Source organism: Euprymna scolopes, chromosome 1 (genome assembly GCF_053919585.1).
Source record: "Euprymna scolopes isolate OS-2025 chromosome 1, ASM5391958v1, whole genome shotgun sequence".
In the NCBI taxonomy this organism is placed as follows: Eukaryota; Metazoa; Mollusca; class Cephalopoda; order Sepiida; family Sepiolidae; genus Euprymna; species Euprymna scolopes.
Window position 1 is genome coordinate 68,639,027 of NC_136482.1, and position 19,078 is coordinate 68,658,104.

The window sequence follows — 19,078 nt, forward strand, 5'->3', positions numbered from 1 at the left end:
TCCTGTACAATGCACAATCTCTCCTATTTTTTTCAATTTTTTTTTACACTCCTTTTAGATAATTTAATTTAAGGCCAATGATAAAACCTTTATTATCCAATGTGTTCCATATTAAACTCGTCGCCATGTTTGTTTTTGTGCATTCATGCATTCAATTGTTTGCATGCGCGAAATTGTATATTGTTTTCACTGATCACCATGTTTGTTTGAGTGTGCATGCATTCAATTTTTTGTGTGTTTATACGTTAATTCTGTATGCTTGCTATTCTCTGGCTAGTTATAATATATACTGACACAGTGGGTCACGGGTAGTCTAATTATATTATAAAACTCAAATCATCTTGCTTCGGCATTCTCGTCTACAGCTTATGGTTTGAAAACTTCTAGGAATCCATGTAAAATATACAAATAAAAACAAAACTAAATCTCTTCTGCTTTTTATTTTTTTATTAGCATTTTATGAATTTGTATTTTCATTGCAAGTTGGAATCGTTTTCAAACAATTTTTAGAGGGAATGGGATGTTTCAAGGTACGTTCATCAAGAAAACCTCAATAACTAAATTAGTGGAATTGGCAGTGATCGTTTGACCAGGTTGACACCCCACCACCGGCCCAAAAGGAATAGAGAACAACTCTCAAAGTTGAACGTGCCCGTGACCTTCTCATTGTGAAAACTGATAATTCACTGTTGCCAGAAGAGCCGTTAAAGTTAAGTACTCTTATAGCCGATGTTTTAATAAAAGGAGTGTGCAGTAGTTTGAAAAATTGGTGTGCAAATTATGATAGCATTTAATAGACTGTGGATGCAAACCACCATGACACATTTTTATTTTAAAAATGAAAATCTAAAGTAAATCAAGTCCAACACATTCTTAGTCTTTATCTCTGATATATCTCGGTGTTTGAAGAAGCAATGGAACAGTTTTGTGGGCTCAGTGATTTAGCAGAAAAACAAAATTTTGTGCAGTTGTTTTTCTGGAGTAAAAAGTTGTGAAAAGTTTCAAGACAGTTGCAAATCTGAAAGACAAACAGCTTCTAACTTTGGCACAAAAAGTTAGATTGATTCAGTAAATTCTGCTGTTGAGATTAAATAGCTGTTATTAATAATTGATCAGAATAGTTGTTGCCCAACAGGGGCATGGTAATGCTATTAAGGGGTTTGTGAAGGCTGTCACTACAGAATGCTCCATGTTTTTTAAATTGTTATGCATATGTTGACATTTAGAAGTTTTTGTTAAACATGTAAGTCCATAAAAACAAAATGTTCCAAGTTACAGAGAAGTGGACAGTGCCTAAAAAAAAATAAAAGGACTTATGAGCAGTCTGCTTGTGAAGCTCAAGGAACTGTATCTATTCACATTGTGGGGCAGTATTGAAAATTTATCAATGTTGTCGGGATTCAATGCTTGTAGAGTTGTCTTCTTTTGATAGTTCCAGATTTGTGCTTATTTTCAGTGACGTGGGTAACTTGAAGTTATCTGCTCTTTGACTGTATATATAAAAACGTGTGTGTGGTGTTCCTTTTCCTCTTTGTTGTAAACGTAAATAAACAAGACATGTCTTTCTACATCTGTGTGTAAAAGACTAAGAAAATGTTAAGTGTTTATTCATTTTTCTTTTGTCAACTTGTCGTTGACATATCTTCCAGTATGAAGATTATTTAAAGAAGGTATGTTTTCTTTACTTCATAATTAACTAACAAAGGTTATTAATTAACCTGCAAAAACATTTTGTAAGACAAGCTGCAAACATCAGGGTAAAATAAAACATACAGCTGTTCTGACTGCATTCAGATTATTTGACAGTGGATAGAACAACTACTACACTTTAAAATATTTGTTTGCACAAAATATAAAAATTACAATTTGAACAAATTAGGCACAAGGCCAATGAAAAGTGTGGGTTTAATGGGTCATTGGTCACCCTTGGTCTCAAATACTTAAAGTTGTCTATTCTACTCTTAATTAGAAATATATCAGCTACTACACTTTGATCCTAATCTGAAGGTTGAAATCTTTGAATTTATTATTTATGATTTTGGACTGGTTTTATTATGTGCCTTTGGTTGAACTCTTGAGTTCTATTCTAACTCTATACTCTCCAGGCAGTGACACATTCTTTTAATTTGTTAGATTTTGTAGCAGATGTTCAGAACGTCAAGATAACTTGTACGTTTTAACAGACACCCTAGTTGTCTAGGACAAGTGTGGAGCGAAATTCCTTAGACTTATTACCGTATTAGTTTCTCCTGTATTAGAGTCCCCCATAATTAAATAAAATTCTTCATCACAAAATATAAATATTAAGAGTTCATCAGATATTGGTAATCAGCTGATACCTGATTCTTCATCACTACAGTTTGTATATTCTAATGATCAATGCATTTAACATTTCAGAGAACAAGAATTAATGTTCTTTTAGTTTAATAAATATTGAAAATGTAAGGAAGAAACAGATGTTGCAATTGAAGTATTCTTAATGACATTTTTGTTTTAGGGTAGTTTTCATTGAATGTTTAGTTTTATAAAACATTTTAAGATTAAAAAATATTTTCATTAAAAAAAATGGAACAAAATGGACAAGAATTTTTTAATCACACAGCAAATATATTTTAATTTTGTAACAAATATAGTTATGTTTTAGAAAATATATTTGTATTAAAAAAAATCAAGTAAATCTTTATAGTAAAATTCATATTTTTTAAGTGAAAGAAAGTATTACTTCTAATATAAAATTTGTTACATCCTAAAAAAAAAAAAAAAAAAAAACGTATATTAAAGAAATCTATCCTTACTACACTGTTAGATTATTTTCTGCACGCAAAAAAAAACACCAAATGACTCTTGGAGTTGATAAAATCTATCGGTACTTTTTGTTCTTTAAAGTTCAAGTCCTGCTGTTTGTGCCTAAAATGGCTGCCTAATGCATCTTTCTCCTCACCATCTTTTTCGAGGCTTGTATTGATTCTCTAAGCACATGACTAGAATCAATAGTTTTCCTATTTATTTCCAAATACATGACTGCAGAGGAGACAGTATAGCTTTTTGATTCTTCGCTTCATAAATCTTTTCCTCCTTTTTTACAGGTTTCTTTAATGGCGTACCATTTGTAAATTGATTCAGACTTATCCTGGTTGTTGCTTGTATGCCTTTCACATACCAAAGAAATTAAGTTTTGTTTTATCATTTAGGATGTGGTTCAATTAAAAAAGAAACCACTGTTTTTCAAACAGTCAATTCATATTCAAGAATGTTATGCTCGGCTTATTATTGTACCAGGTGCAAAACCTAATTTATTTGTGAAACTGAACCGTGCCAATACATTTTTATTGGATTATTGTTATTTTTATACTAATGAGTTATCGCTGATCAAGCCTCAAAAACCACTCAAAAATAAGGGCTAATAAGTTTGTCAGGTTGATGGTAAGATAACACCTGGATTGGAGACGATGGTTGAAGCTGGGCAAAATTTGATTATGTTTGAGAGGAGGGCTTGAAAAAATTTAACATTGGACTTGAAAACAATCAGGTTTGAAACAGTGTGGTAAGCAGCTTCGTGGTATTATTCCAGATTGATAATTTTTGGAAAGAAACTTTGTTAGTGAAAGTTCCATTTAGTTTTAGTTGTTCATAAAGGAAAATTATAGTGGCTATGGTTAGATAGGGTTTTGCCATCAATGTTTTGCAGAACCGAATGGTTGAAAGCTCTCAGTGGGGTCAGAACGAAGGATGAACACAGCTCTGGGCAATTGTAAGAAAAAGGTCTAGGAGACTTGCATACTGATCGTCAGTGTCAGACACAAGAGTAGGTTCGTGAACAATCTGAGATAGATCATAAGCAATGGAGAAATCATGACCGAACCTCCATTCATCATCTGCTTTATTTGAGTCCTTCAACATTGTGAATATTGAAGTCATAGATGTGAATGTTAGCTGAGGAATGAGCAGACTAGATGTGGTCAATTTTTTTTGTCCTTAAAGATAGTAACCCCACTGTTGTATAAACAGTGAATGCAGTGTTGTGAGCAAGTGCTACCTGGAAGCACATTGAGTAAATTTGGGTCTTCTCTGGAAATGTCCCTATAACATGGAAAGCCATTTCTAACATAGACACATTTTCCATACCCATGGCGATCTTGGGAGTCAGATTTTTATATACGGTTAGAGTATCCTTTAATTGCGCACTCATTTAAGGAAACAGTTGGTCTAATGCCAGTTTTGTACAGGAACAATAGGTCTGGTTGGGTTTCCTGTAATTGGATTTCAACCTCTGGAAGATTAGAACGTCAACTTCTGATGTTGGAGAATGAAACTTGGGTAGTGCAATACTAGACCTATTTTTTTTTTTTTTTTTTTTTTTTTTTATATCCAAGAAACTCAAAGAAAGCATCATTGAAAAGAGCATAAAAACTCCAAAGAAATATAGTTTTTAGTTTTTTAAATTGGTCCATTCGAACTGTAATTATGGTCATTCCAAGTATTGAAAAATACATGCTTAACTGGACATTGTCTTGTCAGTCCTATTCAAATCCATTTAAGCTTGTAACTAAAATGTTAGGAAATTTGCACAATTTACAGAACTATCCATCTTTAAAAAAAAACTGTATATTCAGATCTTTTTTTTTTTTTTTCTTGTTACACAGTGGTCACCACATATCAAGGCCCGGAAGCCACTCAGTGATAAGGGTTATTGCAAGTACATTATGTTGGTGTGGAGATTTGATGAAGTGTTTACTTAAGGGGGCGGTTCATTAGGAATTTGTTAACGTTGGACTTGAAGACATCCAAGTTGTAGTCAGGTGGGAAGCAGGCAGACGGAACAGAGTTCCACAGGCATGCAGTCCTAAGAAAGAAACTTTGTTCATGGAACCCACGTTTTGATTTAGGCACAGATATAGAGTGGGGAAAATTTTTCACAGTGGATTCGGCTAGACGGGTGTTTTTCATGAAAGATTGGCGAGGGGGGGGGCAGAGATTGGAGTTCAGACGAACACCTGCCATGGAAATAACGATAAAACAAGGAAAGGCTCGCAACGTCTCTTCTGTGGGAGAGAGGTTGCAGGGTAGAGAAAAGGGCATCCCCCACTAAGCCACAAAGTCTATTTTGTACTCTGTCAAGGCAGGATAGGCTGTTTTTAGCAGCTCCTGCCCAGATATGGCAGCAGTATTCCATCCTTGGACGTACTTGGCTTTTATATAGAGAATTGCATCAGTAGTGAGATATCTTCTGGAGCGGTAGAAGGATCCCACCATCTTTCCAGCGACCTTGGCAACAGACTTGATGTACGTGTTCCGTTTCAGATCAGGAGTAAAGGTCAAACCTAGAAGCTTGTCAAAACACGGGGCCTCTCCCAGATGAGAGCCATCCATCACAATTGATGCCAGCTGGGGATCAGAGCGTTGATGATGTAAGGATAGGAGTTCGGTTTTAGATGCATTAAAGGTAACTAGCCACATCTTCCCCCACTGAACTACGCGCTCGAGATCAGAGGAGAGAGAATCAGAAAGAACTTTGTCATTTACAGCCTTTGATGTGTTGCCGTAGATGGTAGTGTCATCAGCACAGATGTCAACGAATGATTAAAGTATGTGTTTAGGGAGGTCATTGATGTAGATCAGAAAGAGAGTTGGGCCCAGGATTGAACCCTGAGGGACTCCAGCATTAATACTGCAGGCCTCTATTTTTGTCCATTGATCACTACTCTTATGAGCCTATCGGAGAGAAATGATTTAATGATTGAGAAAACATTTCCAGTTATACCGTAGCCGGAAATCTTGTGAAGTAGACCCTTATGCCATACCTTGTCGAAGGCTTTCAATATGTCAAGAGCAATTGCCCTAGAAAGGAAGCCTTTGTCAAGAGATTCACTAATCCTGTGAGATATAAACGTCAGCACATCTGCGGTAGATCTTGCAGAGCCGAAGCCATATTGTGTGTCACCAAGAAGGTTGTTTCTGCTGAGGTGGTTGACTATTTCTCTATTTAATATGGATTCCAGCAACTTACTCATAACACACAGGAGACTTATTGGTCTGTACTGAGAGAGAGATGACTTATCACCTGAATTCTTAAATACAGGGTAAACTGATGAGGTCTTCCAGGGAGTCGGAAAGCACTTCTCCTTAACGCAGCGCTTAAACAGTTTCGTAAGTATGGGAGCAAGTTCTGGTTGAAGCTTTTTTAACACTATAATTGGGATGCCGTCAGGGCCAGTTGCTTTACTGGAATGAAGGTTCTTGATTAGCTTGGTGACCTCATGCATGGATATTTGTATGTTACCTAGCTTGTTCTGTGTTATAGGAGGAAATATGGGGAGTTGATGGCCTTCGTCACATAGGGTAGAATTAGCTGCAAAGTTCTTTGAAAATAGTTTGGCCTTGTCTGATGCTGACGAGATGACCTCTGGTCCATTGATAATGGTTGGGATAGAACGCACACTTCTGTTCAGGATCCTATTTGTTATTTGCCAAAATTGGTGGGAACCAAGCCGCTGATCAGCTACCTTGGATTTAAGACTGCGCATATAGCTCTCTTGCATTTTTTATTACTCTTTTACAGTGGTTGCTGACAGTCCTGAAAGCAGCTTTAGTCTCAGTGCATCTATTACGTTGGTAGCTATGGAAAAAGTGATTTCTGTGCGCGATAGCAGCAGCACATTATGGGGAGAACCATGGCTGGCTGTTAGGTTTTTGTTGGAATTTTTTGGGTAGTATGAATTGGTCTATGCCTACAATTAACCATTCGGTCATATCTGATACTATAGAGGACACATCCTTTTTAAACATGGAGTGCAGAGGTAAATTAGATATGAATGTACGGAAGCTATCCCAGTCAGCCATAGAGTATCGGTATACAGTACGGTGGAGGGGTACATCTGGGGACTTATTATATTTTGTTTTTATCTTAACTGATACAACGGAGTGGTCGGAGGATCGTAGAGGAGAATGAACAGAACATGAACATAGCTCAGGGGAAGTTGAGAGAAAAACGTCTAGGAGGCTTGCATATTGATTGGGTGTATCGGGCACACGGGTGGGTTCGCGAACAATCTGAGTGAGGTCATAAGCAATGGCAAAATCATGACAAAACCTCCCCTCATCATCTGTCTTATTTGAATGGGTCAGCCATTCCACGTTATGGACGTTGAAGTCACCACAGATGTGGATGTTAGCCGAGGGATGTGCAGACAGAATGTGGTCTATTTTCTCAGATATGTTTTTAAAGTTAGTGACTCCGCTGTTGTGGGGCCGATAGAGGGCAAATATAAATGCAGTGGTGTTAGTAAGTGCAACCCGGAAGCACAGAAGTTAGGATCTTCTCTAGAGATATCCCTGCCACACGGGAAGTCATCTTTAATGTAGGCACATATTCCATGCCCGTGGCGATCTTGGGGGTCAGATTAAGCTGTTAAATTAGAGTATCCGTTAATTATGAACTCATCTAGGGAAGTGGTCGGCCCTATTCCAGTTTCGCTTAGAAATATGTTCAGTTTTATCTCCTGTAATTGGGTTTCAACCTCTGGAAGGTTGGAACGTAGACCCCTGATGTTGAAGGAGACCTGGTAGTAGGGGTCTACGTTGGAAGATGGGGTTCTAGGTTTATTCGAGTTTTTTTTCTGGAGATAATTCATGTTGAGGTTTTGGGATTTGTGGAAACAGGTCGGCATATTTGGTTAGAGCAGTACAGAGAGGGAAAGTAAGAGAGAAAAAGACAGGAAATTTTTTTTTTTTTTTTTTGTAGCACACAAAAAGGTAAAGCCGTAACAATTACCCACTAGTATGGCATCGAGAGGCCCCACCAGAGACTACTGCATGGTCCAGATCCACTCACCAAATGGCAATACAGCAGTCCTAGTACTTTGCGCCTGCTGATAGGACAGCCTCCTTAGTGGTTAATCCAAGGTTCGGGTCCCTGACTATCAGGCGGATAACGTCGGCCCAGACAAAACGTTTACCTCCAGCACCCTTATTAGTGACATGGCCACAAGGATAGACATAGAGAGAGAAAAGTTTCCGACATCTCAGACTACTGTTCACCAAGTACTACCAACATTTAAGCAGCTTTTTCTTCACCCTTTGTCAGAAAAATCACTCATTGAATGAGGACTGAGGGACAAAAAAGGAGAAGCGAGAGTTACTGGAGCTGCCGATAACACATCCACTGTATTATCTACTCTCCATAAAAAGAAAAAGGGAGGGGGGAATGGGTACAAGTGACTTATTTATATCTAAGTAGTAAGTCCGGTGTTAAGTTACCAATTCAGGACACTTTTGATAATCTACACTCTCATATTAATGGGTGGAAGTTTGTCGTTATCTATATCTAGTTTGAATCATTGGAGCTTCACCTTATAATTAAAATCCAATAATTAAATTTTATCAATTTGTGAAGTCGGCTTAATATTAATTTACATTTGAGTTTAGATAATTATTCAAGGTTTTAGTTTGGGAGGTTCGTTTTCATAGGTGACTTTTTCTTTGCTAATGTCACTGTATTATATTTCGAATATAATAGAAAATAAGACTAACTATATTAGATGGTTTGATTGGCTAGCCAGGAAGCAAGCATTTTCAATATAGGCAAGCTTGCAGTAATAGTATATATTAAGTATATTACTTAAATAAAGTCCAAACTTTATCTACTCTAATAGAGAAAATAATTCCCGTCATTTTTTTTTTTTTTTTTTTTTGCTTTTTTTTATCGTTAGTTTACTTTGTAGCATTGCTAAACTGTTTTGTCTGTTTCAATAGTCGCAAAGGGGGGAGGGTGACGAATAAGACAGGAAAGTAGATACAAATAAATACAAATACATAAATAAAACAAGAAAAACAAGTTTAAAAAGGTAGCATGAAAAACATTTAGGATGAATTTTTAAAAATACTTAACGTCCGTTTGCCATAATGGTTCAGCCTCTTTTTGCCAACTTTTTAAGATATGATGAAATTTTGAACACATAATACCTTGAAGGTTCAGGTGACTGTCTTTAGGGCATCTCGCTTGGTAACTTAGACTAATTAGCATAGTAAATTTTCATTTTAATGACTTAAGGAGAAACATTGTAAAAACAGCTTAAAAATGGTAGATAAGGCTTTATCATCATGTGAAATATTATCATCACACCATGAAACATCTAAGATGGCAACTGGAAAAGCCAAAATAGCCACCACCACATGATTTATAGAAAGTATTAACAAAATATAGCTTGTAGTACATCAAATTAAAAGAAATTCTGTACAGATTTCAATTATGCTTTCAAGCACATAAAATTATGTCCCGGGTCCTGGATATGACCTTAAACTATATCCAGTGACGAGGCCCCAGCTTGCGGGCTTTGGGAAGTGTGGAGCCACTCTTTAATTGCCTTTGCTCTCAGGTCCATTCTGACCCGGAGTGGTAGTACCTGTTAGGGTCCCAACTATGGGTTAAATAGAAGCCGACTTGAAAACACCAAATATATTCTATTAAAAAAAATTTTCTTCAAAATCTTTGGATTCGGTATTAAATAACCTGCAAAGGGTTGATATGCCGTAAAAAAAAACAACCAAAATTGTCCCATCATTAAAAAATCGCAGTATTTTAAGTATTTTCATTTTTATAAATGACTTTGAAGGGAACAACATGAGTGAATAATATAAGCTGTGAGCCTTTGGGTTTGTAACAAGCAATACTTATACTAACAAGCAATACTTATGCTAGCAAGCAACACTAATACAGGGTTTTGAAGTACAAAAAATTCTTTTTATTAGGTCCTCAATTTTAGCAAGATTTCTTAATTTTTCTTTTTCTAATCAGTCTATGATTGTGAAATTTCCAGGATATTTGAAAGTTTTTTAAACTGAATTATTTGTCAAATTTTCGCATTCATTTGACAACTTTCTGGTTTCCATATCAATGGATAAGTCGGTTCATTGTGCAAAAGTTTAACCAGCTGATGCTAAGATTTGAAATTTGAGAATTATCAGAATACAAGATTCCACCTGCTAAAAATAAGACATTTTATTTTTATTCTCAGTCCTATTATTTGAAAACACTTATTATAAAGTAAGGGAAATATATAAAAATATGTACTGGGAAGTATATGTGAAAATCATAAAACATCTGAAGGTTTTATAGAAAAATATACAAAATTATATTCAAAACATTCAAGGCCAATGTTAACAAATTCCTAATGAACCGCCCCCTTAAGTAAACACTTCATCAAATCTCCACACTAACGTAATGTACTTGCAATAACCCTTATCCCTGAGTGGCTTCCAGGCCTTGATAAGTGGTGATCACTGTGTATAAAAAATAAAAAAATAAAATTAATGCAGTTATAAAAAAAGAAGGAAAAAAAGTTGCTTATGCGAGGAAGATACCATGCAATTTTTTAATAGTATTTTAAACTTAAATTCGAGTTTTACGATATCTTTTTCTTATTAAATTATTAGGTAAAAGTACAGAATAGTTACAAAACTCTCAGTGTTAACAAGGCCGATAGCCATTAGTCGCATGCTCTCGTGTAATGAATGAATGCGTGAATGTAGGATTGACATGAAATTCTTAAAGATAAACTAAAATGACCGAGAAATGGGCTGAAATGACTTAGAATGACTTTAATGAACTTAAAGATGAATTGAATGACTTTAAGAATGACTTAAATGCTTAAAAAATAACTGGAATTCTTCAAAAACAACTTGGATGATTTGGAGAATGACTTGAATGGCTTTGAGACTGACTGGTTGTAAAGTGGGTGATCATTTTACATTAAATTAATACATAAAAGTGATCTCCCACTTTATATCACAATAAGTACAGCATGTAGTAAGAACAGATACTACACTTTGATCTTGGCCAAAAGGCAAAGAAAAGGGTATTTATTTGCTCCCCCACCGAGCAAATTAGGCACAAGGCCGATTTTTTAATGTGAGGAGTGAAGGGAAAATGGGGACCAACTCCCCGGGGAGTAGGGGAGGGTCTTTGTAACTAAAGTAAAAATTGGAGTCTTTGGCGACTTGCTCTTGACTGACAACATTTACCACAATACCTCATTCACTCTGTCGAATCTAAAGCGAACTAATGAATTCCCAGCGTTTAAGCAAAAAGCATATATTTACAATTTCTGTCTGTCTGTGTGTGTGTGTGTGTGTGTGTGAAAAGTTCAATCCATTGGAAAAATAAAAGATCTTAATTTGGTAACGAATACTTCGTGTTGGGGAGTGGGGAAAACAACCTAGAAAAAATGATCAAATAAAATTGCTTAGTGCATTGTTAGTAAGGTACCTCTCTGAGCTAATCTAAGTAGTTAGATCGCCTACTGTTTTCAGTGCCCCGGAAAACAAGTGGGGAGATCCCTAGTGGAGATTGGGTGGATTCTTATCGGGTATTGGAGGAAAAAATAAATGAAGCATCAAAAAACAGAAAAGGAGGGGGGAATAGGTAGAAGGCGGCCTCCGAGTAAGGGTTGACCAGAGGTGACAAAACAAAAAAAAGGGGGGGGGGGTAATGGAAGGGTAGTCTCAGAAGGTTCTCTAGTGCCAAAACAAACAATCGGGGGACCAGATCTCATTTGTACCATCAATCAAGAGTCTCTTTAATTTTCTATTGCTAACCTAGCGGGATGGATTCCATAGGACCCAGTACGACGTGTGCCATGCCTATGGTGGTAACACAAATTCAAACTTGGCGCCTCGACGGATGCACAAGCTAGTGTCATGCACCCACCTCCTGTAAATGCCACTTGAAGCAACCTCCTCCAATCGCATCTGATCTTTACTTTAAGCAGATGTTTAAAGTAGACGATCAGATCTCGATCCAGAACAGCTATCCCTTCACGGACTCGCTTGAGCCATGTGATCCATATGACCATTCTCGCTACCACTAGGATATCCACAAAGTATGACTCGTCGAGTTCAAGCAGGCACGTGGCATCGATGCGAGCCATTACCTTGTTGACATGCCCTAGGAGGGTCTTCAGCATGCTGCAGCGGAAAAAAGCATGACCAACTGTTTCCTTCATGTCTTTGTCGCAGCGCAGGCAATAGACCCGGGTCTCTTCTTTGTGCAAGTGGAGTTCAAAGAGGGGCATTGCATTCCGGACAAGTCGCCAGGTAAGGGAAAATTCAGAGTTGGTAAGAAAGTCCCGTTCTGGCGCCCAACTCCACTGGGAGCAGACCTCTTCTAACGACATCCCCATCCGCTTCACTAGTGGTTTCTTTTTGCTACACCCCACTAGCTCCCGATAAAGCCTGTTCCTAGACTGCTTGAGGACACTGGTCCCCGGCAACGCTCTAAGTGCGGACTGGCATTCGGTGTAGAATTTTTGTTCCCCCCTCGGTTTCCGCCGAGCTTCGACTGAGGGGTCAGATGAGAGATTGGAAAGTCTACGTACAGTGAACAGTTTAGGACGGCCAACCTCTCTGCGTGCTTGTGACGCATGAAATCGGGCAGTCCCAAACCTCCCTCGCTCGGATTTCGAACACAGACCTCTCTGCTAACATAATGCTTATCCTCGTTCCACAAGAGTGAGTCGAGGTGCTCCTGTACGCTGATTCGTTTTTCTGCAGGAAGCGCAAGTACAGACAGACACACTCAACCGCAGACCCACCGACTTACTGCGATTGAAGACGGCCCCGTAACTTCTGCGTATCGAGCGAGCGCCTCTGTGACCGCTTAAATATCCGTGGGGCAAGACACGAACACAGTAACGTCATTGGCGAACGCGGAAACCCTGGCTCGTGTGCCTCCAGGGAGAGCTATCACGCGCAGGACTGGTGTAGTCACCTCATTCCTTAACTTGCGAAGGAGGGGTTCCAATGCCAGGACGTATAAGAGAGGCGACAACGGACAACCCTGTCGTACCGACTGGGAGATGGCGAATGACTTTGACAGCTTACCATTGATCTGCACCGCTACCGTCGGCCTGTCATACAGTACAAAGATCCTCTTGCGGAAGTCCGGATTAAAACCGGCGGCCTCCGACACAGATCCCAGGAACCAATGGTCAACCCTATCGAAAGCCTCGGACTGATCCAAACTGATCAGCGCGGACTCGGCATCGTCTTCTGTCCCCTCTATGATCGTGCGTATCAGATGAAGATTGTCCTGAATCGATCTCCCCTTCACAGCATAGCTCTGGTCTGGTTCAATCAAGTCAGTGATGACAACCTGCAACCGATTTGCAAGAACCTTGGCCAAAATCTGTAACTCTGTTTAGCAGAGTCAAGGGCCTGAAATTTTCCTCCCCACCATGCCGTTGACCTTTCCTCAGCAATGTGATCACTCCCTTGGTCACCTGCCCAGGGATGGAACCCTGAACAAACCAATGGTTGAACACATCCTTCAGAATAGGGACCAACATGGGCGACAGCCTCAAGTAGAATTCGTAGGGTAGACCATCAAGCCTCGGGGACTTGTTGCAGCCAACTTGCTTCAACGCAGTAATGATCTCATGTTCCGTGACAAGACCATCACTGCTGGCCGCTCGAGCTGCCATGAGGCGGGGCGAGTCAGCCAAATAGCTGCCAAACTCTTCGTAACCAAACATTTTTCCGATTGTGACACGTGTTTTATGTTTGATTTTATTCTTTGTAAGGAGACAAAAGTGTAAAACTTCAGTTCAGGAAATTAATTTTACTCATCCTAGAATAGATATTCTAGTTTTATATTAATGTTGAAGCCAATAGTTTGGAGAAAAACCATTAACTTCTAATCTTAGAGATTGAGGTGGAGGCTTTATTGTTGTAAAAATGTTCAACCGATTGTTGAAAGACAAAGTTAGATGTAATTTTTATTGAAACTTGATATAACCATCAGCTCCAAATAAAACTGATTTTGTCTGATGTTAAATTGATTCCCTCAGTGTTATTTTGGAACCAACCCAAACTTGTTGGTTGTGACTAGGATAAACTCCAATAATATTTTTGCGTTGTTGGTCCTCCGACAAAAGGAGGGCGGACCTGTAAATTCACCCTTGTCCATTCATCCATCTGCACTTTTCTCAATAACTACACCTTGGAATTTTTTGAAATTTTTCACAAACATTAAACATGATATGAGTAAAAAGTAATGGAACGGATTTTCCAGGAAAACTCTGGTTGTCCACCCCCCTAAAATTTACATCGTTTGTTTATTTTCACCAGGATTTGACGTACCCTGGGGATTTGGGGGCTAAATGGGAGGGGGGTGCAATGCTGAACTTAGTCATTTTTATTTTTAATGCCTTGTTCACTGTATTCATGGGGGACCATACATCCTTCACTTATTATTTGAACAACACTTTGATAAAATAAGTACAACAGTTTGGAACTGAAAGATGTAGCCATTCATGTAATGCAATCTAAATAAATCTTATCTAGTGGTTTTTAATATTTCTAGTTAGGAATCTGTGCAAATCTTAGACTTGAAAGAACTTATATACATTGATGTTCAAATAAACGTTTGTTGTCATTTGAAATTTGGAGAAAATGTGTACATTAATTTCAAAATTATGTGGATTCATGATATTACACCAGTTTAAAATTCTTTTCATATATGTTTGTGTGTGTTAAAAATATTTATAAAATTTGAGGCTAAAATACAAAACAGCATTAATTTGGAAAATGTTTATTTAAACAATTGACAAGTTAACCTATAAAATTGTAGATTATTAATTTCTGGGGATTTTCTTTTTAATGTAACATAATTTGAATGAATTTACCATTTTCTTTCACTAATGATTACAACTGAGAGATGGGATAATCGGTTTTAAAAAAAAAACAACTCTTGCAATCATTCTTCCATTCCAACTCTGAGGTGTAGGCATCTTAACAAAATTTGACTGAAAAAATTGGCAAATTCTGGATTCTCATCTGCTTAGATTTTTTTTTTTTTTAAATAGAGTATGATATCATATAAACATAATTATTTTAGTCAATATTTTAAAGATAAAATTGACTTTTGATTTGTATAATTTTTTTTTCTTAATCTAACTTGTGTATCATTTTTTGTACCTACTTAGTGCAACACTAACATGTAGACTGACAACTGTATCAGCAGTTAAATGTATCGTATGAAATCCGACCGACCTTTGCATGATTGTAGAAAGTGCAAAACTACTTGGATATTGGCCAGTCCTGCTTCCCAGATAGAACCAGGTATGTCTGGAATATTGCCTAGGTTTTCTCTTTCACTTTTTTTTTTTTTTTAAACTGGTTATGCTCGGATGGTCACCAATATTGTACTGATTTGATTTGGAATCCTTTTCAGTAGCAATACACATGAAAAAATTGAAATTGCTTAAAATATCTTGATAATGGAATACATGGAAAGAGCGTGATGGTCTAAGAAAGAATCATTTAAAAAAATTTTAATTTGACCAAAAATAAGGAAATTATTACTTTTTTTTTTTGTGCCACACATATTTGGATATTTTTCTCGCATTAAGACCATGTGCGTTTCGTCACATGTACAAGAAACTGAAATCTAGGACTGTTTAAAATTGAAAAAAAATTGTAACATTTCTTTGGTATTATTATAGATTGCAGGTGTTTTTTTTTTTGTTTTTTTTGTTTTTTAAGACTATTATGTGTAGTTTTAAGACGTTTTGTATGATGATGAACTTGCCACTCAAATTTAGGGTTAGTGATAGTTATGAAAGGGTTTTTAGGCCATTCGGATTTAGAATTAGTGGTAGGGTTAAAGGAGATTTTTTGCGGGTTGGACTTATCACTCCGATTTAAGCTTAATGGTACACAGGCACTTTTAGGAGAGGGGCTTGTCACTTTGACCTAGATTTAGTTTTTTTTTTTCTTTTTTTTTTTCTTTTTAGATATATATACTAACTTTTCAAATTGAAAAAATATCAAAATTTGGAGTACTGTTCTAAAAAATATTTTTTTAAAAAGGCAAGAATGGCTGGGAACTGAAGGATCATTATACATAAAATTTATGCGAACATGATCCCTCCTTCTACTCTCAATTATTTTTGCTGTCATTTTTTTCTTTTCTACTAATTTCGTCAGATGGTTTACCGTGCTGTGATAGGAATGCTGTGGCCTTCCATAGTTGTTATCGTCTCACCATATTTTGGCCAACTAATCCTTTGGTCAGCTTTGGGTAAACTGCTATCTTTAGATAATGCTCACCTAGTACCATAAAGATTCAACACTGCTATCCACTGCAGCACGTGTCCAGAAGCGTGATCAAGATTGGATTTTTTGTCTTATAAATCCAAATTGTTTTTGTTTTGTTTTTGTTTTTTTGTGTTTTTTTGTTCTTATCTGATCTTCCATTGCCAGGTATGTACTGAATGGTATATTATTTTTTATTGAAATACTTTGAGATTAGTCATTTGTATATTTATTTATTTGCGGACTGTTATCCTCATCTTCAAAGTTGTTTTCACAATGTTTCAGACAACTATTACTCTGGCCTTTATCAGATAAACAAGTTAGATAAAGAAAAAAAAAGTTATACAAATAAAAAAAAAGTCAATTTTATCTTTGTTAAAATATTGGCTAAAATAATTATGTTTATATGGTATAAAGAACAATGATATTGTACTCTGTTAAAAAAAAAAAAAAAACTAAACAAATGAGAAGCCAGAATTTGGCAATTTTTTCAGTCAAATGTTGTTAAAGAGATGCCCACACCTCAGAGTTGGAATGAAAGAATGCTTGCAAGAGTTGTTTGGTGCTTAAGTGCCATATATGCCAATTAAATTGGATTGGGTTGATTTTTGTCTGACGGCTTGAGGTTATTGGTTACTGTTTCCAACTGATAGTACAGGAGCCCTAACTATTTGGTAGCGCTGCTTCATCATCAGTTGTATAATATCGGCATGGCTGTAGTGCCTAGGAACTCGTGATTTCTGGAAAATCTACAACAGTGTAGTAAATAATAGGCAATCAACAATTCCCCTACTATCCAACAATCATAAGGTTGTTTGCATGGTAACCAAGAAGGCTAATATGCTTGCCAGTTGGTTTGCCTCAAACTCTATATTAGACCTAGCAAACTACTCCCTCCCTGATTTTCCTTTGCGGAGTGACACCACATTAGATTATCTGAAAATCAGTCCTTAGGTGCATGGTATCATAAAAAGACCTAGACACCTCAGAAGCATGTGGACCCGATCTCATTCCGGCTGTACTATTAAAAAAATGCTCCACTGAGGTTGCTCCAGTCCTCTCCAAACTTTACAACAAATGCCTTAACGAATCTTGCTTTTGGTACCAGTTTACAAAAATTTGGATGAAAGAACTGATCCATTAAGTTATTGCCCCATTAGTCTCCTCCCTCTTTTCACCAAAATATTTGCGTCCATAATTAATCAAGCTCTAGTCCATCTTACAGTGGCTAAACTTCTGACCGACCAACAATATGCATTTAGGTAAGCCTGCTTCCCACCTGACTACAACTTGGATATCTTCAAGTCCAACGTTAACAAATTCCTAATGAACCGCCCCCTTAAGTAAACACTTCATCAAATCTCCACACTAACGTAATGTACTTGCAATAACCCTTATCCCTGAGTGGCTTCCGGGCCTTGATGAGAGGTGACCACTATGTAAAAAAAAAAAAAAAAAAAAAAAAAAAAAAGATATTCTAATTGTAATCTCTGAACGTATATACCATACCGTGCGAGAAAGTTTTTTACACCTGAAAGTATCCTGTACTTCTGTAAGGCCACCATTCGCCTATGTATGGAGAATTGTTGTCACATTTGGGCTGGTGTATCTGCTACTGGTCTCTCACTCCTGGACAGGGTTCAAAAGAGTCGCTAACCTGATAGGTCCTGAACTGTCATCTAGGCTTCAACCTCTGTCCTACCGGTGAAATGTTACATCCCTCTGCCTGCTCTACAAGTATTGTGGATGCTCCGATGAACTACAAGCCTTGTACCCCCATAACATAAATACTCCCGACAAGCAGCAAAGTCCCACCCCTATACAGTAGAAATCCCTAGATGTAAGAAAGCCTTCTATTCTAATAGTTTCTTCTCTAAAACTTCTAGACTCTGGAATTCTCTTCCAGATTCTTGCTTTCCCAACTGTACTGACATGCAGAAGTTCAAGCATAATGTGGACAGACATCTTACTGCTCAACTCTCTACATAGTATCCCTGCCTATTCTTAGAGTTACTAGAATGTAGCTCATTCAAATCCAGATTACCAGAAAACGCTAAATGTATTTAGAATCCTAACTATCATCAATGGACCTGAGGTAATCTCATCAGCATCAGTTTTTTGCCAAGAACTTTGCAGCTAATTCTACCCTTTGCAACCAAGACCGCCAACCCCAAATATTTCCTCCTGTATCAGAAAACATGCTATGTGATATACAATTATCTGTACATGATGTTGGCAAGCTAATCAAAAAACCTTGATCTCAGTAAAGCAACCGGCCCTGATGGTATTCCAATTATAATACTCAAAAAACTTCAATCAGAACTAGCATTCATGCTTACAAAATTGTTTAAATGCTTAAGGAGAATTGCTTTCCATCACCCTGGAAAATCTCATCAGTATGCCCTGTATTTAAGAATTCAGGTGATCGCTTATCTCCCTCTCAGTACAGGCCAATAAGTCTCCTGTGCGTCATGAGTAAGTTGCCGGAATCTGTTAAATACAGAAGTAATCAACCATCTCAGCAAAAATAACCTTAGTGACATGCAATATGGTTTCCGTTCTGTTAGATCTACAGCAGATGTGCTTACAGTTATATCTCATAGGATTAGCGAATCTCTCGACGGAGGCAACCTTACCAGGGCAATTGCTCTTGACATATCAAAGGCCTTTGATAGGGTATGGCATAAAGGTTTACTTCAAAAGATCTCCAGCTTTGGTATTACTGGAAATGTCTTAATTATTAAATAATTTCTCTCTGATAGGTTCATAAGAGTAGTAGTTGATGGGCAGAAATCAGAAGCTCACAATATTAATGCTGGAGTCCCTCAGTGATCCGTCCTGGACCCAGCTCTCTTTCTGATCTACATTAATGATCTTCCAAATCACATCCTTACATCATTCATACTGAGCTTCAATCTATGGTCCCCCCTCGCCAAACTTTCACAAGAAACACTTGTCTAGCTGAAAACACTATCAATAATTTCTCCCA

The 19,078-nt window shown here is 37.3% G+C and overlaps 1 protein-coding gene and 1 pseudogene across 2 annotated transcripts in view; one reads left to right on the plus strand and one right to left on the minus strand.

The window, feature by feature from the left end:
- Positions 1 to 19,078, plus strand: part of LOC145302393 (uncharacterized) — a 191,597-nt gene that overhangs the window by 132,597 nt on the left and 39,922 nt on the right. The gene's annotated exons all lie outside the window — the stretch shown is intronic.
- Positions 10,729 to 10,855, minus strand: LOC145284240 (U2 spliceosomal RNA; annotated as a pseudogene).